We start from the raw sequence: 27,804 nt of genomic DNA on the forward strand, positions 1-27,804 counted from the left end.
CTTACTGCAGCCTTGGCGACTAGGCGCCGAAGGGTGTTACCCACTGCAATGGGCCTGATTACTCAATCCTTTTTCCGGAGGGCACACACACACACACACACACACACACATATATATATATATATATATATATATATATATATATATATATATATATATATATATATATATATATATATATATATATATATACACACACACACACACACACACACACACACACACACACACACACACACACTTAGTGCTTTTATATAATGAAACAAGTTTTAAAATTGCTTGAGTAATTATATATATAGAGGTAATAAACATTGCATACAACAAAATATTATTTGATAGAGGGAAGATAATGACAGTGTGTTGTGTGCAGCAGCAGACAACACACTGTACGTAAGCCGGGACTTACAGTATGTTGTGTGCAGCAGCAGACACACTGTACATAAGCCGGGACTTACAGTATGTTGTCTGCTGCTGCACACAACACACTGTAAGTCCCGGCTTACGTACAGTGTGTTGTCTGCTGCTGCACACAACATACTGTAAGTAAGTCCTGGCTTATGTACAGTGTGTCTGCTGCTGCACACAACATACTGTAAGTCTCGGCTTACGTACAGTGTGTTGTCTGCTGCTGCACACAACATTCTGTATGTAAGTCCCGGCTTACGTACAGTGTGTTGTGTGCAGCAGCAGACACACTGTACGTAAGCCGGGACTTACATACAGTACATACTTACATACTGTACGTAAGCAGTCCTGGCGCAGAGGCGCCAGGACTGCGCCTTGGCTCACCAAGCTTGTTTACATTGTTACAGCTAGAGTTTGAATTGTTTACTAGTACTCTGTGCTCTATTGTTAAAAGATTTAATATGCATCTACCTACTTTTCCCTTATACCAGTTGACCTCATATTATATGCTATCACTCCATGTTCTTGTCAGATACCTTCGCGAAGTACGTGTAAATCACATCTACATTATGAGTTTTCTTCCAAGGCTTTTTTAATCCTGCCGTAATGGTTCATTATCTATGAAAAGCATGATTGGTTCGGATTATTCAGATTATGTTTTCCATAAAGATTGTAATTTGACATTGTCACCGCCCTTTCAAAGACATTGATGATGTGTTATATTAGTGCTGGTGACCTGTAAGTTCTTGACCAGCTCACTGCTGCCACCTTTGCTAGGCGTTACGTCTGCAGTTTTCAAATGTCTGGTACTTCACATGTATCTAAGCTCTTTTTCCAGAGAATTCATCTCTGGAACGGAGAGTAAATCTTGATTACTTGGAATCCAGTACTTCTTCTGTACAATAAAGTATCAAATTCTGGTGTGAGAAATCGAGAAGCAGCGGTGCTGAGAGTACAGTAAGTGTGAAGGAACCAAGACTTTTCAATGCCCCCCATTTCATACATGAGGGAATTACCAACAAACCCCGGACTGTCTTTAAGAGAGAACTTGACAATTTCCTCATGTCATTTTCTGATTAGCCGGGCTTCATGCCGCTAACACTAATAGTCAGGTTGGTCAGGTCATCCACCGGGACGCCTGGTCTTGGACCGGGCCTCGGAACACACTCCAGGTAGGTAAAATTTCAAATTGTTTTAGTTTGTTTCTTCTGAGCCTTACAAAGAAGTTACACTTGATATACATTATTTTGTACATAATTTGTTTAAAAAACTCGTACCTCAGCCTGTCATTTTTCTTCCATTTGTAATAGTTATACGTTATGCTCCCTAAATTTCCCTTAGTAATTTGGCTAAATCGTTCTTTTATCACTCACATTTTAATCACGTTATTGAAGGTCATGTTCTGTGCGTCCCAGGCAACGTGTGGCTCGTGTCCTTTTTCCAAACATATCGGCGGTAATTCCACCAACATTAATTCCATTTTTGGCTTAACTCATCTTAAAGGTTTTTATAGTATTCTTGTTCTGTGTTAGACCATATTCTGGTAGTGACCTCCATCAAGCATAATGCTCCTCTGATTTATGTCTTCGTGTCAAATATGGAAAAGTAAATCGTACTGGAGGAAGTATCTCGCCCTGATCAAAGAGCTTTTCATAACGAGTCCACTGATCATCTCAGTTGACTAAGAGTTTAGAGTTAGCTTGCTAAACGTTCAGAATATTTCTACCTACTATCCTAGTTATTACCTTAGAAGAATTTGGTCTGCTGTTACACTGTTTTCACATTTGTCGAAGGTTTTTGAAAAATTGTGTATTTTCCGTCAGCATTTTTGTTTTGTCACCATGACTTTGCTGCGGCTGCTGTTATTTCTTGTCTTGTTACTGCTTTTATTTTATTGATCTTACTGCTAATTTTTTGCTTCTTTTTTTGCTCTGTCTTTTGATGCTGTTGCTGTTATTATGCTGATGTTACGATAGTTATTGCTAATATCGAGTTTCGTGTCTTGCTGCTTTGTTTCTATTATTACTACTACTACTGTTACTACTACTGTTACTACTATTACTGCTACTACTGTTACTGCTATTACTACTACTGTTACTACTATTACTTCTACTACTGTTACTACTACTCCATTGCCACTATTACCATTGGTCCAATAATAATACCATTACCTACTCTACTGTCCACCACCACCATTACCTTCACCACCATTTACCACCACCGCCTACCACCACCACTTATCCACTCACTCGCCGCTGGCCACTCATTACCATTAATAACCACGCCACCACCTATACCATTCACCTACCACTCACCACCTCATTGCCAACTACCTACCGTTACTACTAATACCTCCATTGCCTCACTACCACCGTTCACCTTCACTCACCACCTGGTCTCCACCACCACTGTACCACTTACCACCGCCAATATTACCACCGCCAATTACCTCCACCACCTAATACCACTTACCACTACCACCATTACCACCTGCTTACCATTACTTCACCTACCATTACCATACCACCTATACCACCATTATCACTACTACTCATTACCATTCATCAATTACCTCCACTTACTTACTCACTACCATCCATTACTACCACTAGCCTATTACCTTATTACTACCTATTACTACTCACTATTACTAAAATTCACTCATTACTACTACTAATATTACCTACTATTCACTACTAATACCACTAATACTACTACATTACCATTACCATTACTATTCACTAATTAATTCCATTACCATTACCTACTAATCACTATCTACCTAATTACCTATTACTAACTTCACCATTACTAATTATTAGTACCACTATCACCTACTCACCATTACCATTACTCATTCACTTATTACTACTTAACTAATTACTACCACTCCATTACTACCTTACTATTCAACTATTACACTACCACTATTCACCTACCACTTACCATTACTACCTACTATTACCTACTCATACCTAATTATCTTCATTACTACCTACTCATTAATATTACTACTAATATTACTACCTTCAACTTCAATTACTGTTACTAACTTACTCATTACTAACTTAATTTATTAACTACTCAACTCAATTACCTACTAACTTATCATTACTATCAACTAATTATACTACTACTATTACTATTACTACTACTATTACTATTACTACTTCTATTACTACTACTACTACACTTCAAAAAATATTGATGGTACTCTGTTTTTTTTTTCTAATCAAAGTGCTGCTTCGACCTATCCTGCTACTGTTACTGGTGCTCTTTGCTACTGTTACTGGTGCTCTTTGTTACTGTTACTGGTGCTCTTTGTTATTGTTACTGGTGCTCTTTGCTACTGTTACTGGCGCTCTTTGTTACTGTTGTTGCTGCTGCTTGTGGTGAGCTGTGACCCACTTCCCTGAGACTTAGCAACACCACCTAGTCTTAGTATAGACAGTTCTCACCACAGCCCTTCCCCTATCCCCCGATCTTCCCCTCTCCGACCCCCTCCCAACACACACGGGGCTCACCTTTGTTTGCAAATCCTGCCAGTTTTTGTGATGTTCGTATTGTTGTGTAGAGACTGATCCTCCCCTACCCCCTTCCTAAGTCTCCATCACCCACCTCCATCTTCCTCTCCCATCCCCCAGCCTCCCTGTCTTGCCCACCCTAGTCTTCCACTCTGCCTCTCTCTGCCTTCCCACTATCGTCTTCCATCCCGCCACGTCCCAGCCTCCCTGCTCTTGCCTGATAGAGTGTAACCGGGAAAACAGTAGCGAGCCTTTATTCCCACTGTGTAATTATCATATAGAATAGAGTAGCAGCACACTGCTGATGTATCCAGCTTTTTTTAACTTAAAAAACAAAGCTGTTTTCGTGGGATGCCAGAAATATGGATCGTGTTTGGCATTGTAAAATACTTGTGTTTTCAATCTGTAGTCTGTCTCATGTCTGTTTTTTTGTTTCACTGAACACAGACTCTTCATGTGTCCTCAGTATTTCATTCCTTACTTATTATTTAAATTCCATTTATCTTAATTAAGGGCCTTGTCAGACAAGAGTACATGTCTACGAGAAGAAACGCGACCAGGTGCCAGATCAGCTAGGCTGTGATGGATATGTGAGCTAGCGAGCCGGCAGCAGCAACAGCCTGGTTGACTAGGCGAGCCCCGGAGAACCCTGGTCCATTGTCAGGCTGCGGGAGAAGGATAACACGATACCGGTCACAGGTTCATCACAGGACATGTATATCATTATTTATTTTGATTCCAGAAAAACAAGTCTGGAGCCTTTCATTTATGTAACTCAGTCTCCCAGCTTGTAGAGGAAGCTGTCTACTGCTCTTGCTATCGATCATAGTCTCCCAGCTTGTAGAGGGAGCTGTCTACTGCTCTTGCTATCGATCATAGTCTTCCAGCTTGTAGAGGGAGCTGTCTACTGCTCTTGCTATCGATCATAGTCTTCCAGCTTGTAGAGGGAGCTGTCTACTGCTCTTGCTATCAATCATAGTCTCCCAGCTTGTAGAGGGAGCTGTCTACTGCTCTTGCTATCGATCATAGTCTCCCAGCTTGTAGAGGGAGCTGTCTACTGCTCTTGCTATCGATCATAGTGTCTCAGCTTGTAGAGGGAGCTGTCTACTGCTCTTGCTATCGATCATAGTCTCCCAGCTTGTAGAGGGAGCTGTCTACTGCTCTTGCTATCGATCATAGTGTCTCAGCTTGTAGAGGGAGCTGTCTACTGCTCTTGCTATCGATCATAGTCTCCCAGCTTGTAGAGGGAGCTGTCTACTGCTCTTGCTATCAATCATAGTGTCTCAGCTTGTAGAGGAAGCTGTCTACTGCTCTTGCTATCGATCATAGTCTCCCAGCTTGTAGAGGGAGCTGTCTACTGCTCTTGCTATCGATCATAGTGTCTCAGCTTGTAGAGGAAGCTGTCTACTGCTCTTGCTATCAATCATAGTCTCTCAGAAATAACAAAAAAAGGCACAATACCGTGACTGGAACGATACACAAATAACCCGCACATAAAAGAGAGAAGCTTACGACGACGTTTCGGTCCGACTTGGATCATTGACAAAGTCACAAATGGTCCAAGTCGGACCGAAACGTTGTCGTAAGCTTCTCTCTTTTATGTGCGGGTTATTTGTGTATAGTCTCTCAGCTTGTATAGGAAGCTGTCTACTGCTCTTGCTATCGATCATAGTCTCACTTTTCTTAATGGTGTGAGTGTGGAGCATATTGTAATGCCACTGAGATCATGATCTCTGTGCACTGCTATATTGTAATGCCACTGAGATCATGATCTCTGTGCACTGCTATATTGTAATGCCAGTCAGATCATGATCTCTGTGCACTGCTATATTGTAATGCCACTGAGATCATGATCTCTGTGCACTGCTATATTGTAATGCCAGTCAGATCATGATCTCTGTGCACTGCTATATTATAATGCCAGTCAGATCATGATCTCTGTGCACTGCTATATTGTAATGCCAGTCAGATCATGATCTCTGTGCTCTGCTATATTATAATTCCAGTCAGATCATGATCTCTGTGCACTGCTATATTATAATGCCAGTCAGATCATGATCTCTGTGCACTGCTATATTATAATGCCAGTCAGATCATGATCTCTGTGCACTGCTATATTATAATGCCAGTCAGATCATGATCTCTGTGCACTGCTATTTTATAATGCCAGTCAGATCATGATCTCTGTGCACTGCTATATTGTAATGCCAGTCAGATCATGATCTCTGTGCTCTGCTATATTATAATGCCAGTCAGATCATGATCTCTGTGCACTGCTATATTATAATGCCAGTCAGATCATGATCTCTGTGCACTGCTATATTATAATGCCAGTCAGATCATGATCTCTGTGCACTGCTATATTATAATGCCAGTCAGATCATGATCTCTGTGCACTGCTATATTATAATGCCAGTCAGATCATGATCTCTGTGCACTGCTATATTGTAATGCCAGTCAGATCATGATCTCTGTGCACTGCTATATTATAATGCCAGTCAGATCATGATCTCTGTGCACTGCTATATTATAATGCCAGTCAGATCATGATCTCTGTGCACTGCTATATTATAATGCCAGTCAGATCATGATCTCTGTGCACTGCTATATTATAATGCCAGTCAGATCATGATCTCTGTGCACTGCTATATTATAATGCCAGTCAGATCATGATCTCTGTGCACTGCTGTATTGTAATGCCAGTCAGATTATGATCTCTGTGCATTGATTTATTGTAATTGTTATCCTCTTATTCCAATGCAGGAATGAAATATGGAAAAATCTTCTGCTTTTAATGTTGAGTGATGCTGGTGCCTAGCTTGTAGCACAAGTGCGAGCAGGTGTGGATGACAGTACAAGCAGAAGGTGTGGATGACAGTACAAGCAGAAGGTGTGGATGACAGTACAAGCAGAGGATGTGGATGACAGTACAAGCAGAGGGTGTGGATGACAGTACAAGCAGAAGGTGTGGATGACAGTACAAGCAGAAGGTGTGGATGACAGTACAAGCAGAAGGTGTGGATGACAGTACAAGCAGGTGTGGATGACAGTACAAGCAGAAGGTGTGGATGACAGTACAAGCAGAAGGTGTGGATGACAGTACAAGCAGAAGGTGTGGATGACAGTACAAGCAGGTGTGGATGACAGTACAAGCAGAAGGTGTGGATGACAGTACAAACAGAAGGTGTGGATGACAGTACAAGCAGGTGTGGATGACAGTACAAGCAGAGGGTGTGGATGACAGTACAAGCAGAAGGTGTGGATGACAGTACAAGCAGAGGGTGTGGATGACAGTACAAGCAGGTGTGGATGACAGTACAAGCAGAGGGTGTGGATGACAGTACAAACAGAAGGTGTGGATGACAGTACAAGCAGAAGGTGTGGATGACAGTACAAGCAGAGGGTGTTGATGACAGTACAAACAGAAGGTGTGGATGACAGTACAAGCAGAGGGTGTGGATGACAGTACAAGCAGGTGTGGGTGACAGTACAAGCAGAAGGTGTGGATGACAGTACAAGCAGAAGGTGTGGATGACAGTACAAGCAGAGGGTGTGGATGACAGTACAAGCAGAAGGTGTGGATGACAGTACAAGCAGAGGGTGTGGATGACAGTACAAGCAGAGGATGTGGATGACAGTACAAGCAGAGGGTGTGGATGACAGTACAAGCAGAGGGTGTGGATGACAGTACAAGCAGAGGGTGTGGATGACAGTACAAGCAGAGGGTGTGGATGACAGTACAAGCAGAAGGTGTGGATGACAGTACAAGCAGAGGGTGTGGATGACAGTACAAGCAGAGGGTATGGATGACAATAGAAACAGAGGGTATGGATGACAGTACAAGCTTAGGGTGTGGAAGACAGTACAAGCAGGTGTGGATGACAGTACAAGCAGAGGGTGTGGATGACAGTACAAGCAGAGGGTTTGGATGACAGTACAAGCGGAGGGTGTGGATGACAATAGAAGCAGAGGATGTGGATGACAGTACAAGCAGAGGGTTTGGATGACAGTACAAGCAGAGGGTTTGGATGACAGTACAAGCAGAGGGTGTGGATGACAGTACAAGCAGAGGGTGTGGATGACAGTACAAGCAGAGGGTGTGGATGACAGTACAAGCAGAGGGTTTGGATGACAGTACAAGCAGAGGGTGTGGATGACAATAGGAGCAGAGGGTATGGATGACAGTAGAAGCAGAGGGTGTGGATGACAATAGGAGCAGAGGGTTTGGATGACAGTACAAGCAAAGGGTTTGGATGATACTACAAGCAAAGGGTTTGGATGACAGAAGCAGAGGGTGTGGATGACAGTACAAGCAGAGGGTGTGGATGACAGTACAAGCAGGTGTGGATGACAGTACAAGCAGAGGATGTGGATGACAGTACAAGCAGAGGATGTGGATGACATACAGTACCCGCAAAGTGTGTGGAAGACAGACGGGACCATGGACCATGAAAGCATGGGTTGGCCGCAACCGTTAGATGGCACTGTGAGTCTCGGGCGGGAAACAGGATGGCTGAGGAAAGCAAGTTTACTTTACATTTCCTACCAGATCTTCCAGTCTTATTTCAGTAAATTTAGTCCTGATATTGAATTTGTTGCAGAAGACACGTCTGGGGCAGTGTGTTGGTCTGCTCGGGGCCGGTGTGTATGCTCACCTGAATGTCAGATTGTGGTTCTAGCCTGATGCCTTTCACACAGCTGTGTCTTGTACCGGATCATCGTTGGTTGTGAACATAAGGTCAAGGTTATTTTCCAATCTGCTTGGTTCCACTACTTGCTGGTTCACGGTCTCTTCACTGTGTTTGACTGTTCATCGGAATTCAGTGCTCCACAGTTCTTACAAAAAAATAATCCCCTTTTGTTTTTGTAAACGTGTTTCCTCTGGGTTTCATACCATCTTTGTCTTGTAATCGCCTCATTTTGCAGTTCAATAACGTCATACTTGAGTGTCAAAAGGTACTTGGTGTATTGAAGGTTTGTATGAAGTTTCCACTTCATTATTTTGAGTAGAGTCCTTTCTAGGTTTTTATCATCTGTAACATAATTAGGGGGCTAGAACTGAACAATATAATTATAGAGCTAGAACTGAAAAACATAATTAGGGGCTAGAACCAAATAGTGTAATTAGGGGCCAGAACTGAACAATAGAATTAGAGCTACAACTGAACAGTACAATTATAGATCTAGCGCTAAGCAGTATACTTATAGAGCTGGAACTGAACAATATAACTAGGGGTTTAGGACTGAACAGTGTAAGTAGGGGGCTAGAACTGATCTATATAACTAGAGGGCTAAAACTGAATGTAATAGGGGGCTAGAACTGAAAAAAATGACTTGGGATCTTGAACTGACCAGCATATTAAGGTGGGGTCTGACAAGATCCTTACTAACATTACACAAATAACCCGCACATAGACTGAAACTTGTGACGACGTTTCGGTCCGACTTGGGCCATAAATTAATCTCACAGCGTTGTGTGTGTGTGTGACTAGTTAATGGACCGTCTTGTTGAACCATCTCTTAAACACACCTTTCCTAACATGACTCTTCCATTACCTTGTCAAATGTTCTAATCGTCAGAACATCCATGACTTGACCTAATCTTTGCCGCCACCTCCTCTCCTCTTCTGTGTTTTCTTGTTTTTAACTTTCCTTCTTCCCTGGTTTTTGTTTTGTTCCGTGGTTTTTTTTTTTGTCCTCCTGAGAGCCAGTTGTTCTCCAACAATGTTCCTCTGTTCTCTTATTGTCTAGTACTGCCACTGTTTCACTCTCTTCTCTTTCTTCTGCCACTAGTAATACCCTTATTGCTACTACTGCTACTTTATCGTTACCTCTTTTACCACTACTACTACCTCTTTTACTACGACTACTACCACTACTACTACTACCACTACCACTACCTTTCCCCTCCCTCCTCCCGTTCTGTTTCTTGCCCTCTGTACGTCTTTACTGATCTCGGACGTACTGAAACATCGTCAAAAAGTTTCTCTCTTAAGTGCAGCTGTTTGTTGTATGATACTTTATTATGATTTATGTTTCTGTCTGTATCGGATATAAGGATGAGTAAAAGGACTGGGTCGAGTACAGTACTCTTCATTAAGGAACACAGCTTTTCACTGTAGCCGCCTCTGACTTGAACACACTGTAATATTACTCTTTCCGATCTATTTGTTAGAAGGTTAAAAACCCATCTGGTCACTTTTATATTTATTCTTTTTCTACACATTTTGTGTTCTATTGTTGAAAGTTTTGGCAAAATCGGTGTATGTAACATCTGCATTTTTTTTTTTTGTCTTCAGTGCATCCAAGACCATGTCGTTACTCTCGCATGGAATGCTGGACAATTCTCGTTATAGCATTGTTTCTTGTTTACTGAACTGTAACACATTTATAGGTGAAAAGTTTGCAGGGCTTGGTTGGATGGATGGTCATATTTACATATATAATTTCTGTCCCTTGTCTCTCCATATTTGCAGCATCTCAGGCATAATGCCGACTCAGTTGAGTGTTCTGTTTGTCGTGATTTGTGGATTTTGAATTGTTTACTGTTTCATTCGTTTTATTAAAGATATTGGTGCTAGTTCCTGTGCAACTTACATGTACATCTGGTTATGCATAATTGTTTACTTCTGGTTTCTTTTGGTTTATTTAATGACTTTTTTCGCGGTCTCTTGTGGACTCGGATTTGTGTGATTTTTACCCTTGGAAGGTCAGTCAAAGCTTTGCTTAATAAACAGTTTACCTCTGAACCCTGTGCGATGTTACTGTCTAGGTCTGACACAACACCTGTTCCTTTTTTCTATGTCCGTATTCGATCCTGCCCTGTTTATATTCCTGTGTACTTGGAAGTTGATGTTTTGTGTTGATAAGGCGTGTGTACTGTTGGTACTAAGACTACTTACTGGCATCACTCTCTTCATCCTTAGATGTTGTGTTCCCGCTTGCATTTTTGTAACTTGCTGATGGTCGCTCACTCGAAGATCTCAGACTTATCTTTCAGCTTTTCTTCCAGATGTATTGGTGTATTGTTGGTTGACTTACAGATGCTTTTAATTACAACATCTTTAACGAGTTTACGGCTGGGCGTCAACGCTAATGTGTCAAGCCTGCTAATGTAATTAACATTCAGTCTGTCAGATTCATGTATATCAAAAAAAATAACTGTCTGTTAACGTATTGATTCTACGATTATTTTTATGCAGAAAGTCTACTGTTAGTTTAAAAAAAGTGAAGAATAAAAGGCTAACTTTGACTTTTGGTGGCATCCCTTTTCAGTAACATTCCAGTGACAATGTTCACTAAAACACACCCTAAGTTTTGTCCACCATGCAAATATTGTACATTTTAGATCATTTTATTAAAAAAATACATAATTACGAGGAAATCACAAAAATCTTCTTAACAAAAACTGCATGAATTGATATCGTTTTCTGTGGATGAAGGTGCGTGGAGGCATCACACCCAGACAGGGATTCGCGTACCTCAAAAAATAAAAGCAATTGATTGCAAGTCGAAAATTTTGTGAATATCTCAAGATCCAGGAACACCCATATAGCTCCAGTGTAGTGTTGTGTGTACACTGCTGTACACAGTGTTACCAGTGTAGTGTTGTGTGTACACTGCTGTACACAGTGTTACCAGTGTAGTGTTGTGTGTACACTGCTGTACACAGTGTTACCAGTGTAGTGTTGTGTGTACACTGCTGTACACAGTGTTACCAGTGTAGTGTTGTGTGTACACTGCTGTACACAGTGTTACCAGTGTAGTGTTGTGTGTACACTGCTGTACACAGTGTTACCAGTGTAGTGTTGTGTGTACACTGCTGTACACAGTGTTACCAGTGTAGTGTTGTGTGTACACTGCTGTACACAGTGTTACTAGTGTAGTGTGGTGTGTACACTGCTGTACACAGTGTTACCAGTGTAGTGTTGTGTGTACACTGCTGTACACAGTGTTACCAGTGTAGTGTTGTGTGTACACTGCTGTACACAGTGTTACCAGTGTAGTGTTGTGTGTACACTGCTGTACACAATGTTACCAGTGTAGTGTTGTGTGTACACTGCTGTACACAATGTTACCAGTGCAGTGTTGTGTGTACACTGCTGTACACAATGTTACCAGTGTAGTGTTGTGTGTACACTGCTGTACACAGTGTTACCAGTGTAGTGTTGTGTGTACACTGCTGTACACAGTGTTACCAGTGTAGTGTTGTGTGTACACTGCTGTACACAATGTTACCAGTGTAGTGTTGTGTGTACACTGCTGTACACAATGTTACCAATGTAATGTTATGTGTATACTGCTGTACACAACACTGTTACTAGTGTAGTGTTGTGTGTACACTGCTGTACATAATGTTACCAGTGTAGTGTTGTGTGTACACTGCTGTACACAGTGTTATCAGTATACTGTTGTGTGAACACTGCTGTACACAACACTGTTACCAGTGTAATGTTATGGGTACACTACTGTACACAACACTGTTAAGAGTGTAGTGTTGTGGGTACACTGCTGTACACAACACTGTTACTAGTGTAGTGTTGTGAGTACACTGCTATACTCAACACTGTTACCAGTGTAGTGTTGCGGGTAAACCTTTGTACACAACACTGTTACAAGTGTAATGTTGTGGGTACACTGTTGTACACAACACTTAACAACGTAGTGATGCTCCGCTGATGTCTTAGTGATGCTCCAGTGGTGTCTTAGTGGTGCTTCACTGGTGTCTTAGTGATGCTCCACTGATGTCTTAGTGATGCTTCAGTGGTGTCTTAGTGACGCTCCAGCTGTATCTTAGTGATGCTTCAGTGGTGTCTTAGTGATGCTTCAGTGGTGTCTTAGTGGTGCTTCACTGGTGTCTTAGTGGTGCTTCAGTGATGTCTTAGTGATGCTTCAGTGGTGTCTTAGTGATGCTTCAGTGGTGTCTTAGTGATGCTTCAGTGGTGTCTTAGTGATGCTTCAGTGGTGTCTTAGTGATGCTCCGCTGATGTCTTAGTGGTGCTTCAGTGGTGTCGTAGTGATGCTCCGCTGATGTCTTAGTGATGCTTCAGTGGTGTCGTAGTGATGCTTCAGTGGTGTCTTAGTGATGCTCCGCTGATGTCTTAGTGGTGCTTCAGTGGTGTCTTAGTGATGCTTCACTGGTGTCTTAGTGGTGCTTCAGTGGTGTCTTAGTGATGCTTCAGTGGTGTCTTAGTGATGCTTCAGTGGTGTCTTAGTGATGCTTCAGTGGTGTCTTAGTGATGCTTCACTGGTGTCTTAGTGGTGCTTCAGTGGTGTCTTAGTGATGCTTCAGTGGTGTCTTAGTGGTGCTTCACTGGTGTCTTAGTGGTGCTTCAGTGGTGCTCAAGCGGTGTCTTAGTGGTGCTTCAGTGATGTCTTAGTGATGCTTCAGTGGTGTCTTAGTGATGCTTCAGTGGTGTCTTAGTGGTGCTTCACTGGTGTCTTAGTGGTGCTTCACTGGTGTCTTAGTGGTGCTTCAGTGGTGTCTTAGTGCTTCACTGGTGTCTTAGTGATGCTTAGTGATGCTTCACTGGTGTCTTAGTGTCTTAGTGATGCTTCAGTGATGTCTTAGTGATGCTTCAGTGGTGTCTTAGTGTCTTAGTGATGCTCCAGTGGTGTCTTAGTGTCTTAGTGATGCTCCGCTGATGTCTTAGTGATGCTTCAGTGGTGTCGTAGTGATGCTCCAGTGGTGTCTTAGTGATGCTTCAGTGGTGTCTTAGTGATGCTTCAGTGGTGTCTTAGTGATGCTTCAGTGGTGTCTTAGTGATGCTTCAGTGGTGTCTTAGTGATGCTTCAGTGGTGTCTTAGTGATGCTTCAGTGGTGTCTTAGTGATGCTTCAGTGGTGTCTTAGTGATGCTTCAGTGGTGTCTTAGTGATGCTTCAGTGGTGTCTTAGTGATGCTTCAGTGGTGTCTTAGTGATGCTTCAGTGGTGTCTTAGTGATGCTTCAGTGGTGTCTTAGTGATGCTTCAGTGGTGTCTTAGTGATGCTTCAGTGGTGTCTTAGTGATGCTTCAGTGGTGTCTTAGTGATGCTTCAGTGGTGTCTTAGTGATGCTTCACTGGTGTCTTAGTGATGCTTCAGTGGTGTCTTAGTGATGCTTCAGCAGTGGTGTCTTAGTGATGCTTCAGTGAGTGATGCTTCAGTGGTGTCTTAGTGATGCTTCAGTGGTGTCTTAGTGATGCTTCAGTGGTGTCTTAGTGATGCTTCAGTGGTGTCTTAGTGATGCTTCAGTGGTGTCTTAGTGATGCTTCAGTGGTGTCTTAGTGATGCTTCAGTGGTGTCTTAGTGATGCTTCAGTGGTGTCTTAGTGATGCTTCAGTGGTGTCTTAGTGATGCTTCAGTGGTGTCTTAGTGATGCTTCAGTGGTGTCTTAGTGATGCTTCAGTGGTGTCTTAGTGATGCTTCACTGGTGTCTTAGTGATGCTTCAGTGGTGTCTTAGTGATGCTTCAGTGGTGTCTTAGTGATGCTTCAGTGGTGTCTTAGTGATGCTTCAGTGGTGTCTTAGTGGTGCTTCAGTGGTGTCTTAGTGATGCTTCAGTGGTGTCTTAGTGATGCTCCAGTGGTGTCTTAGTGATGCTTCAGTGGTGTCTTAGTGATGCTTCAGTGGTGTCTTAGTGATGCTTCAGTGGTGTCTTAGTGATGCTTCAGTGGTGTCTTAGTGATGCTTCAGTGGTGTCTTAGTGGTGCTTCACTGGTGTCTTAGTGATGCTTCAGTGATGTCTTAGTGGTGCTTCAGTGGTGTCTTAGTGATGCTTCACTGGTGTCTTAGTGATGCTTCAGTGGTGTCTTAGTGATGCTTCAGTGGTGTCTTAGTGATGCTTCAGTGGTGTCTTAGTGATGCTTCAGTGGTGTCTTAGTGGTGCTTCAGTGGTGTCTTAGTGGTGCTCAAGCAGTGTCTTAGTGAAGCTTCAGTGGTGTCTTAGTGATGCTTCAGTGGTGTCTTAGTGATGCTCAAGTGGTGTCTTAGTGATGCTTCAGTGGTGTCTTAGTGATGCTTCAGTGGTGTCTTAGTGATGCTTCACTGGTGTCTTAGTGGTGCTTCAGTGGTGTCTTAGTGGTGCTTCACTGGTGTCTTAGTGGTGCTTCAGTGGTGTCTTAGTGGTGCTTCACTGGTGTCTTAGTGATGCTTCAGTGTCTTAGTGTCTTAGTGATGCTTCAGTGCTGTCTTAGTGATGCTTCAGTGGTGTCTTAGTGATGCTCAAGCAGTGTCTTAGTGAAGCTTCAGTGGTGTCTTAGTGATGCTCCAGTGATGTCTTAGTGATGCTCCAGTGATGTCTTAGTGATGCTTCAGTGATGTCTTAGTGATGCTCAAGCGGTGTCTTAGTGATGTTTTAGTGGTGTCTTAGTGATGCTTCAGTGGTGTCTTAGTGATGCTTCAGTGATGTCTTAGTGGTGCTTCAGTGATGTCTTAGTGATGCTCAAGCGGTGTCTTAGTGATGCTCAAGCGGTGTCTTAGTGATGTTTTAGTGGTGTCTTAGTGATGCTTCAGTGGTGTCTTAGTGATGCTTCACTGGTGTCTTAGTGATGCTTCAGTGGTGTCTTAGTGATGCTTCAGTGGTGTCTTAGTGATGCTTCAGTGGTGTCTTAGTGATGCTTCAGTGGTGTCTTAGTGATGCTTCAGTGGTGTCTTAGTGATGCTTCACTTTTGTCTTAGTGGTGCTTCACTGGTGTCTTAGTGATGCTTCAGTAGTGTCTTAGTGATGCTTCAGTGGTGTCTTAGTGATGCTTCAGTGGTGTCTTAGTGATGCTTCAGTGGTGTCTTAGTGATGCTTCAGTGGTGTCTTAGTGATGCTTCAGTGGTGTCTTAGTGATGCTTCAGTGGTGTCTTAGTGATGCTTCAGTGGTGTCTTAGTGATGCTTCAGTGGTGTCTTAGTGATGCTTCAGTGGTGTCTTAGTGATGCTTCAGTGGTGTCTTAGTGATGCTGATGCTTCTTCAGTGGTGCCTTAGTGATGCTTCAGTGGTGTCTTAGTGATGCTTCACTGCTTCTTAGTGATGCTTCAGTGATGGTGTCTTAGTGATGCTTCAGTGGTGTCTTAGTGATGCTTCAGTGGTGTCTTAGTGATGCTTCAGTGGTGTCTTAGTGATGCTTCAGTGGTGTCTTAGTGATGCTTCAGTGGTGTCTTAGTGATGCTTCAGTGGTGTCTTAGTGATGCTTCAGTGGTGTCTTAGTGATGCTTCAGTGGTGTCTTAGTGATGCTTCAGTGGTGTCTTAGTGATGCTTCAGTGGTGTCTTAGTGATGCTTCAGTGGTGTCTTAGTGATGCTTCAGTGGTGTCTTAGTGATGCTTCAGTGGTGTCTTAGTGATGCTTCAGTGGTGTCTTAGTGATGCTTCAGTGGTGTCTTAGTGATGCTTCAGTGGTGTCTTAGTGATGCTTCAGTGGTGTCTTAGTGATGCTTCAGTGGTGTCTTAGTGATGCTTCAGTGATGTCTTAGTGATGCTTCAGTGGTGTCTTAGTGATGCTTCAGTGGTGTCTTAGTGATGCTTCAGTGGTGTCTTAGTGATGCTTCAGTGGTGTCTTAGTGATGCTTCAGTGGTGTCTTAGTGATGCTTCAGTGGTGTCTTAGTGATGCTTCAGTGGTGTCTTAGTGATGCTTCAGTGGTGTCTTAGTGATGCTTCAGTGGTGTCTTAGTGATGCTTCAGTGATGTCTTAGTGATGCTTCAGTGGTGTCTTAGTGATGCTTCAGTGGTGTCTTAGTGATGCTCCAGTGGTGTCTTAGTGATGCTTCAGTGGTGTCTTAGTGATGCTTCAGTGGTGTCTTAGTGATGCTTCAGTGGTGTCTTAGTGATGCTTCAGTGGTGTCTTAGTGGTGCTTCAGTGATGTCTTAGTGATGCTTCAGTGATGTCTTAGTGATGCTTCAGTGGTGTCTTAGTGATGCTTCAGTGGTGTCTTAGTGATGCTTCAGTGGTGTCTTAGTGATGCTTCAGTGGTGTCTTAGTGATGCTTCAGTGGTGTCTTAGTGATGCTTCAGTGGTGTCTTAGTGATGCTTCAGTGGTGTCTTAGTGATGCTCAAGTGGTGTCTTAGTGATGCTCAAGCAGTGTCTTAGTGAAGCTTCAGTGGTGTCTTAGTGATGCTCCAGTGATGTCTTAGTGATGCTCCAGTGATGTCTTAGTGATGCTTCAGTGGTGTCTTAGTGATGCTTCAGTGGTGTCTTAGTGATGCTTCAGTGGTGTCTTAGTGATGCTTCAGTGGTGTCTTAGTGATGCTTCAGTGGTGTCTTAGTGATGCTTCAGTGATGTCTTAGTGATGCTTCAGTGGTGTCTTAGTGATGCTCCAGTGGTGTCTTAGTGATGCTTCAGTGCTGTCTTAGTGATGCTTCAGTGGTGTCTTAGTGATGCTTCAGTGGTGTCTTAGTGATGCTTCAGTGGTGTCTTAGTGATGCTTCAGTGGTGTCTTAGTGACTGCTTAGTGATGCAGATGTCTTAGTGATCTTAGTGATGCTTTAGTGATGCTTCAGTGATGTTCAGTGGTGTCTTAGTGATGCTTCAGTGATGTCTTAGTGATGCTTACTGGTGCTTCAGTGATGTCTTAGTGATGCTCCAGTGATGTCTTAGTGATGCTTCAGTGATGCTTCAGTGGTGTCTTAGTGACGCTCCAGCTGTATCTTAGTGATGCTTCAGTGGTGTCTTAGTGATGCTTCAGTGGTGTCTTAGTGATGCTTCAGTGGTGTCTTAGTGATGCTTCAGTGATGTCTTAGTGATGCTTCAGTGATGTCTTAGTGATGCTTCAGTGGTGTCTTAGTGATGCTTCAGTGATGTCTTAGTGATGCTTCAGTGGTGTCTTAGTGATGCTTCAGTGGTGTCTTAGTGGTGCTTCACTGGTGTCTTAGTGATGCTCCAGTGGTGTCTTAGTGATGCTTCAGTGATGTCTTAGTGATGATTCAGTGGTGTCTTAGTGATGCTTCACTGGTGTCTTAGTGATGCTTAGTGGTGCTCCAGTTGGTGTTTTGTGATGCCAGCGATGACATAGTGATACTAGAGTTGTGTTTTAGTGATGCTTCAGTGATGTCTTAGAGAAGCTCCAGTGATATGTCGTAGAGATGCTCCAGTAATATGTAGAGATGCTCCGGTAAGATGTCTTAAAAGATGCTCCAGTGATATGTCATAGAAGCTCCATTAATTTGCTAGGCTCCAGTGAAATGTCGTAGGTAGGCTCCAGTAATGTCTTAGAGATGCTCCAGTAATATGCTTGAAACATTGAAGCTGTTCACTTCTTGCAGAATATTGGTTAACTGTTTCCCAGTTTTGCATTATTTTGATCAAACTTATTGCATCTTGTGTGTCAGTCCGTGCTAGCGGCCCTTCATGTTAGTGTTGTGTTAAGCTGTAAACACAGAGACGAAGGCTGTGTTGTGTACTGAAGCTACACCTTGCTTGTGTTCTGCTAGTGTTTCAGCACCACTGAGGCTGCCTTCTTGATGACCACACCTTGCTTATGTTCTGCTAGTGTTTCAGCACCACTGAGGCTGCCTTCTTGATGACCACACCTTGCTTGTGTTCTGCTAGTGTTTCAGTACCACTGAGGCTGCCTTCTTGATGACCACACCTTGCTTGTGTTCTGCTAGTGTTTCAGCACCACTGAGGCTGCCTTCTTGATGAATAAAACATTGGGTACCATTATTGCAGACATGTATTACTTGTACATCAAGCTTCTTCAGTGGAATGCAGGTGAGTACAGTGCTGTAAGCAATGCAGTAGTTACAGTGCTAGAAGCAGTGTAGTAGTTACAGTACTAGAAGCAGTGTAGTAGTTACAGTGCTAGAAGCAGTGTAGTAGTTACAGTGCTAGAAGCAGTGTAGTAGTTACAGTGCTAGAAGCAGTGTAGTAGTTACAGTACTAGAAGCAGTGTAGTACAGTGCTAGAAGCAGTGTAGTAGTTACAGTGCTAGAAGCAGTGTAGTAGTTACAGTGCTAGAAGCAGTGTAGTAGTTACAGTGCTAGAAGCAGTGTAGTAGTTACAGTACTAGAAGCAGTGTAGTAGTTACAGTGCTAGAAGCAGTGTAGTAGTTACAGTGCTAGAAGCAGTGTAGTAGTTACAGTGCTAGAAGCAGTGTAGTAGTTACAGTCCTAGAAGCAGTATAGTAGTTGCAGTACTAGAAGCAGTGTAGTAGTTACAGTGCTAGAAGCAGTGTAGTAGTTACAGTGCTAGAAGCAGTGTAGTTTCAGTACTAGAAGCAGTGTAGTAGTTACAGTGCTAGAAGCAGTGTAATAGTGCTGTAAGCAGTGCAATAGTTAGTGCTAGAAACAGTGTAACAGTGCTGTAAGCAGTGAAAGGGTTACAGTTCTAGAAGCAGTGTAATAGTGCTATCATCACTGTAATAGTGCTTGAAGCAGTGAAATAGCTACAGTGCTTGAAGCAGTGAAATGGTGCTGGAAGCAGTGTAAAAGTTACAGTGGTGTAAGCAATTTAATAGTTACGTTGCCAGAAGCATTGTCTTCCTTTGCGGATGACACCCGAATTGCCATTACAGTGTCATCCATGGAAGACACCACAAGACTCTCAGCGGACATCAACCAAATATTGAAATGCGCCGCTCAGAACAATATGAAGTTAAATGAATAAAAATTTCAACTACTCAGATATGGAAAACTTGAAGAAATTAAAACTGTATCAGCGTATACAACAAATTCTAACAAAAAGTGATGTGAAGGACCTGGGATTGATAATGTCTAAGGATCTCACCTTCCAAGACCACAACAATGTATCTACCGCATCTGGTAGAAAAATGATAGGATGGATAATGAGAACCTTCAAAACTAGGGATGCCAAGCCCATGATTCTCTTCAAATCTCTTGCTCTCTCTTGGCTGGAATACTGCTATACACTAACTACCCCCTTCAAGGCTGGCGAAACTGCTGACCTGGAGAGTGTACAATGAAATTTCTCGGCACACTTTAGTATTATAAAGCACCTAAATTACTGGGAACGGTTGAAGTCCCTTGATTTGCATTCCCTGGAATGCAGGCGAGAGAGGTACATAATATACACTTGGAAAATCCTAGAGGGATTAGTACCAAACTTGCCCACCAAAATCACTCCCTGTGAAAGCAAAAGACTAGGCGGGAGATGCAACATTCCCCTAATGAAAAGCAGGGGCGCCACGAGCACACTGAGAGAACACAATAAGTGTCAAGGGCCAAAAACTGTTCAACTGCCTCCCAGCATATAAAAAGGGGATTACCAATAGACCCCTGGCTGTCTTCAAGGCACTGGATAGACACCTAAAGTCAGTACCTGACCAGCCGGGCTGTGGTTCGTATGTCAGTTTGCGTGCGCCCAGCAGTAACAGCCTGGTTGATCAGACCCTGATCCACCACGAGGCCTGGTCTCAGACCGGGTCGCGGGGGCGTTGACCCCCGAAACCTTCTCCAGGTATAGTGCTGGAAGCAGTGTAATAGTGTTGGAAGCGGTGTAATAGTTACAGTGCTGGAAGCAGTGTACTAGTTACAGTGCTAGAAGCAGTATAATAATTAAAATGCTGGAAGCAGTGTAATAATTAGTGCTGGAAGCAGTGTAAGTTACAGTGCTGGAAGCAGTGAAATAGTTTTAACGTAATTCATCAGTCACTCTTGGTAGGAAGTGGTTAGTCCCTTTGGCCTCAGGGACTGACAGATTCGGGTTAAGGGACTGATTGACTCGGGTGTAGAGACTGTTTCACCAGTGTTGTGGAACTGACTCACCAGTATAGTGGGACTGACTCACCAGGGCTGTGTGACTCAGCAGTATTGTGGGACTGACTCACTAGTGTTGTGGGGCTGACTCATCCGGGTTGTGGGACTCACCAGTGTTGAGGGACTGACTCATCAGAGTTGTGGGGCTGACACATCAGGGTTGTGGGACTCACTAGGGTTGTGGACTGACTCACCAGGGTTGTGGGACTCACTAGGGTTGTGGACTGACTCACCAGGGTTGTGGGACTGACTCACCAGTGTAGACAGCCTGTATTGTCTGCACAGACAGCCTATGCTGTCTGCCAGCTTAGTTCATATTTTGCGGCACTCAGGTGCTGCCCTCTAGACCTGCCCAGGTCAGTGGGACGCTGGTCCCAACTTCCTCAGTCACTCAGCGGCCGGAGGGGAACACTGTTTACCATGTATTACTCTAATACAGTAAAGATTCAGCCAGCGAGTGGAACAATCAACGACTCAACTAAGCTAGCACTTGCGTCTGTCGTTAGTGGCATATTGCAGGTTAAGTGCAATGTGATTTTATCACTCAAAGAAGCCTTCATTGTCATCTGTACTGACGACACTGAGGCCGAGAAATTACTCACCACTGCTGCTGTGTCCACTCTACAAGATCATGGATTCTCTGTTCTGAATTCCCCAGCACTGAGGGCCAGAAGAACTGTGTTCCTCAAACGACTCGACAGACTCATCACTACACAAACTACTGAAGAGATCAAGTTGTCCATTGAAGCAAAGAATTCCTGGGCCAAGGTGGAATTTCTTACCAAGATACCCAACGCCTCCTCCATGCTGAAGGTCACCTTCAGCGACGTCAACATGGCAGCCAGAACCCTCGCTGAGGGCCTGGCTATACACTACTACATCAATCCAGACTTCATTGAAGCAGAAAAATACCAACAAATCCCACAGTGCTTTAACTGTTACTCATACCAGCATATCACCAAAAACTGCCCTGCCAAAGACAAGAAGTACTGCTCCACCTGTGGCCTTGAGGGCCACGACTTCAAGAATTGCACTACTGCTTCCCCACCGCAATGCTTGAACTGCAAGGATGACCATCATACTCTTGCTGCCAGGTGCCCTATCAGAAGGGACATACTCAAGAAACAACAGCAACAACAGACGTCCAAACCACAAGCACCCACATATTCTGCTATTGCCAAGATTCAAGCAGACACTACCAAGATCCTACAAGCCACGCAAGCTGCTCCTACCACCTTCCTCACACCACCTGCTGCCGATCCCACCAAGATCCTCTGTTGCATCATATATGCTCATCTACAGAATGCAGCTGAGCCTGGCTCCTTCAACACACCATCAATGAAGTATTCAAACTCAACAACATGCCTGAACTCACATTCCCTGCATCACCACCTTCCAGTGAGATCCTACAAACCACTGCAAATATTGCCAGCTTACCTGCTGTTCCACCACTGACACAACCTCCACTCGACATAGAGATGGACCAGTCTGAGACCACTGATACGTCGGCAAATCCCACCAATGAGAGTCCACCACCTCCTGCCTCCACCGCCACTGCAACTATCCAAGCCGAGGCCTTGCCTCGGACAACTCAACCGCCAGCCAAGAAAGCTAAAACACAAGAAGCAAGGGCTGCAACTCCCCACACCGCTAATACTGTTCCACCACAACAAGGAGCCAAGGTCAAGACTGCCAAGACTCAAGAACCAAGAGCTGCAGCTCCCCAGGCCACTGCCAATCCCCCACGGCAACATGAAGCCAAGGGCAAGAGTGGTGGCCACTGCACAACCAACCAGAAGAAGAACCCAATGCAAACTCCAGAACACCTTGCCAACCGTATCTACTCCGCCCTCAGCAACGGTGGAATCGACCACGAAGCACTGAGGAGCAGGTTTAATCAGCTTGCTGCAAAGAGTTCCCCCCTCTAGCACCACCATCAAGACAAGTTTCCCCAGCACTTTGCTGACTGCTAAAACTGGGGTGTGGCTCCAATGGGACCCTGTTTTCTGCCTCTGCCCAACTGTGACATTGAAGATCCCAAGCACGAAGACACTCCCCACTTGGGGAGTCAATGCAAGATAGAAGAAGCAGTTACCCTCCAACCAGGGGGCCCAAGAGAGAAGATAGCAGAATGAAGAAGACGAACGATACCCCCGCCCCGGGGGCCACCGCCGGGTCACCATCTGGAGAAGACCCGGGCCGGAATTACCGGCAAATCTCTAAAGAAGAAAAACTCAGCAGCCTAGAAGAAGTCAAGAAGTCATACTAGCTCTCTCCCTCATGGGCATGGCCCTCCTGGGCCATGGGCACACAACACACAAGCCTGTGTACCCACCACAACTTTGCAAATAAAGTAAAGAAGCCTCCAAAGATGTTTATCATTGAACCCCTCCCCACTACCAGCTCACCAAACAATTCTGTTTCACATTGGTGGGAAGCGGTGGTCGCAGCAGTTGTGTTTGCCTGGAGAGAGGAAGGAAATAGGATGAAGTCATCTTCACTTTATCACGCTACACTAGACACATACATCTCTCAACGAGTTATCTTGATGTCGTGTTTGCACGTTTCAGCATCCAGGCACAAGTACAAGCAGAATCTAGCCGAAATTTGCAGAATTTCTTCGAGAATTATAAGTGACTCCATGCTACAGCGTCCCATGCTGTTTCTCAAGTCACGTGTTCAGCATCACTTGTATGTTCTGCTGTTGTTGTTCAGTTCAGCACAGCCATTTCAGCAAGCCAGAGGTAAGTTTTGTGGTGATTTCTGCATCCAGTGTGTCTCCTTGTGTTTGTGGGTGGGAGAGGAGGAGGAGGAAGTGGCCGTTCTTCGCTTTGCTCACGCTCGCCCTACTCGCACCTCACCAGCCTACCACTCACCACTACTCACTCCCTCTGGTGTGTTTTCTGCTGTTTTTTGTGTGAATTCATTGCCAGAGCTGTGTATCCGAGTGCCCGAGGCCACTCAAAGCTACGTGGATCAGCATGCCACGTAGATCAGCAAGCCATGTGGATCAGCAAGCCACGTGGATCAGCAAGCCATGTAGATCAGCAAGCCACGTGGATCAGCAAGCCACGTGGATCAGCAAGCCATGTAGACCAGCAAGCCCCATGGATCAGCAAGCCACATGGATCAGCAAGCCATGTAGATCAGCAAGCCATGTGGATCAGCAAGCAACGTGGATCAGCATGCCACGTAGATCACATCACATGGATCCCGACGCCACGTGAGGTGTGGACGAAGCCACGTGGATCTACAAGCCATGTGAGTTACCAAGCCAGATGTCCCAGGCTGCATGCTGTGGTCTGGAGTTTACCTGGAGAGAGTTTCGGGGGTCAATGCCCCCGCGGCCCGGTCTGTGACCAGGCCTCCTGGTGGATCAGCGCCTGATCAACCAGGCTGTTGCTGCTGGCTGCACGCAAACCAACGTATGAGCCACAGCCCGGCTGATCAGGAACTGACTTTAGGTGCTTGTCCAGTGCCAGCTTGAAGACTGCCAGGGGTCTGTTGGTAATCCCCCTTATGTGTGCTGGGAGGCAGTTGAACAGTCTCGGGCCCCTGACACTTATTGTATGGTCTCTTAACGTGCTAGTGACACCCCTGCTTTTCATTGGGGGGATGGTGCATCGTCTGCCAAGTCTTTTGCTTTCGTAGTGAGTGATTTTCGTGTGCAAGTTCGGTACTAGTCCCTCTAGGATTTTCCAGGTGTATATAATCATGTATCTCTCCCTCCTGCGTTCCAGGGAATACAGGTTTAGAAACCTCAAGCGCTCCCAGTAATTGAGGTGTTTTATCTCCGTTATGCATGCCGTGAAAGTTCTCTGTACATTTTCTAGGTCAGCAATTTCACCTGCCTTGAAAGGTGCTGTTAGAGTGCAGCAATATTCCAGCCTAGATAGAACAAGTGACCTGAAGAGTGTCATCATGGGCTTGGCCTCCCTAGTTTTGAAGGTTCTCATTATCCATCATGTCATTTTTCTAGCAGATGCTGCACGCATCACGATGAATGCTGCCCAAATTCACGACATCACCCACGATGCTGCCCGACTTCACGACGTCACGATGTCTGCCTGACGTCACCTCGAGATGTCTGCTGACTTCACCTCACGACGTCACACCTGACATCACATGATGTCACATCAAGTGTTTCAGTAATTATGTCAGTATTGTCGAGAAGATTGAGAGAAGATATATGCCGTGTGTTAATTAATTCCTCTCAGTCAGTATTCTCACATGTTAGTGTATGGCTTAGTGTCAATTTTGTGAAAAGAAAAGCATCATTTGCTAGTTAAGCCATGTTGTACCGCATGTACCGCGGGTGTGTGTAAAGTTTTCCGTGTGTCCAGTGTGGTCTGCGGCCAGGCCCCTGTGTAGCACTTTGTGCTGTCACCCGGTGTGACCAGTGCGTTTGACAGCTGATATTAGTCAGCCTGAGCATTTGAGCCCCTTTGTACAGAAAGCTCTTATGCTCGTCGCTCATAGTTCTGCAGAATCATACCTGCTACGATTCCCATCGAAATTTGTTTCACTTCACCTCCAGATCTTCAGAGTGCAGTTATATGTAGAGAAACAAGTCTGGGGACGCTTAGACTAGCCTCTTCTGTAACTCCAACTGCCGAGAGAATGACACTCGTCAAGCCGCAGTTAGCCCTGTCGGCAGGCGCTGTGTCAGCCTTGTGTCATAGCTTCAGTGAGCTCCTGTACAAAGATGATGTCACTTTGGCTGCTAGCTTGCTCACTGCAGTCTGGTGTATGATGTTACGACTCCCAGATGTTTCGCCCAGTCGTCTCTGTCATGACTCCACGCTCGCCAGCAGTGACAGCCCAGCGACAGTACCAGTCGAGAAGTGTCCTGAGTCGCTTGCCAGAAGAAGTCCTGCCCAGTTGCCGAGTTTTGACGATGCCTCACTCGAGGGCGCCAGGATGTCATGCCCTAGGTTGAGTGAAACCTGCAGTGACTCCTACGATGACTGCTTCAACGTTCTAGAGGAGACCGTACCCTGTTACATCACAGCTCACAGCTCAGCCGCAGCAATGTCTCCTGTGCTGAAATATCTGTCCAGACACAGGAAGGCGTGCAGTGATGCCCATCGACGCTCACTGCCTATGACTACGATGTTTAGCACACCCCACATGTTTTTTTCTTCCTTCCCTGTAGGAAGTTTTTTTCCCATGTCCATATGTATATACATGTTTTTATTTTGTGTTCTGTGCCCTGTTCCTACGAGAGAGAGACCGAGTTTTATTACCACCAGTATTGTCGAGGTAGGTGGCCGAGCGTATGTAGACAGCCTGTACTGTCTGCACAGACAGCCTATTCTGTCTGCCAGCTTAGTTCATATTTCGCGGCGCTCAGGTGCTGCTTTCTAGACCTGCCCAGGTCAGTGGGAAGCTGGTCCCAACTCACTCAGCAGCCTAGAGGTCAAGAAGTCCTACTAGCTCTCTCCCTCGTGGGCATGGCCCTTCTGGGCCATGGGCACATAACACACAAGCCTGTGTACCCACCACGACTTTGCAAATAAAGTAAAGAAGCCTCCGAAGACGTTTATCATTGAACCCTCCCCGCTACCAGCTCACCAAACTATTGTTTCACACCAGGGTTGTGGGAATGACTCACCAGGGTTGTGGGAATGACTCACCAGGGTTGTGAGAATGACTCACCAGGGTTGTGAGAATGACTCACCAGGGTTGTGAGAATGACTCGCCAGGGTTGTAGGAATGACTCACCAGGGTTGTGGGACTGACTCACCAGGCTTGTGGGGCTGACTCACCAGGGTTGTGGGACTGACTCACCAGGGTTGTGGGGCTGACTCACCAGGGTTGTGGGACTGACTCACCAGGGTTGTGGGACTGACTCACCAGGGTTGTGGGACTGACTCACCAGGGTTGTGGGACTGACTCACCAGGGTTGTGGGACTGACTCACCAGGGTTGTGGGACTGACTCACCAGGGTTGTGGGACTGACTCACCAGGGTTGTGGGACTGACTCACCAGGGTTGTGGGAATGACTCATCAGGGTTGTGGGACTGACTCACCAGACTGACTCACCAGGGTTGTGGGAATGACTCACCAGGGTTGTGGGACTCTGACTCACCAGGGTTGTGGGACTCACCAGGGTTGTGGGACTGACTCACCAGGGTTGTGGGACTCACCAGGGGTTGTGGGACTCACCAGGGTTGTGGGACTGGGTTGTGGGGCTGACTCACCAGGGTTGTGGGACTGACTCACCAGGCTGTTGACTCACCAGGATTGTGGGACTGAATGACTCAGGGTTGTGGGGCTGACTCACCAGGATGTGGGACTGACTCACCAGGGTTGTGGGACTGACTCACCAGGGTTGTGGGACTGACACCAGGGTTGTGGGACTGACCCATTGTGGGACTGACTCACCAGGGTTGTGGGACTGACTCACCAGGGTTGTGGGACTGACTCACCAGGGTTGTGGGACTGACTCACCAGGGTTGTGGGACTGACTCACCAGGGTTGTGGGACTGACTCACCAGGGTTGTGGGACTCACCACTACAACTTCCAGTCTTGTATTCACCTGTGTTATTCTTTAGAAGTTTGTTGTGAAAGTGTAACTTTCGATAATAAAAGCACTTATGTGTTATAAATGTGATTTATTTTGTATTAAAGAGTCGAACCTTCAGGAAGTTGTCTGGTAATTTTTATTAGTCTTTTTTCTTTTCCTGCAGCTTTTCGTTTTTTTTTCGCTCGTAACTTAAGAACGCCTCAGCCAATCAGCGTCAAATTTGCAGTGCTTGTGTACGGTAATGAGGGTCTGATTGGCAGGTCATGTGCCCTATATCTTAACTTAATGAACTTATTCGTACCATCCTGTAATCTACCTGCCTGGAGGCTGTACCGGGGGGGTCAGCACCCCTGTGGTCAGGTCCCTGCGGTCAGGTTCTCCACCAGGTCCCCGCGGTCAGGTCCTCCACCAGGTCCCCGCGGTCAGGTCCTCCACCAGGTCCCCGCGGTCAGGTCCTCCACCAGGTCCCCGCGGTCAGGTCCTCCACCAGGTCCTCCGGTGATCAGGGCTCAGGTAACTTCCACAATCCTCAGAAAACAAATAAAAACCACTATTGAAAATTCAACGACGACGGAGAGTGAAATTCAGATGTTTTCGTGAAAATCTGACCATTTTATGTGTAGTGTGAAAACTTTATTACCGTTAAATCAAGTGAAACAAATTTCTGT

The sequence above is a fragment of the Cherax quadricarinatus genome, chromosome 13 (genome assembly GCF_038502225.1).
Source record: "Cherax quadricarinatus isolate ZL_2023a chromosome 13, ASM3850222v1, whole genome shotgun sequence".
Taxonomy (NCBI): Eukaryota; Metazoa; Arthropoda; class Malacostraca; order Decapoda; family Parastacidae; genus Cherax; species Cherax quadricarinatus.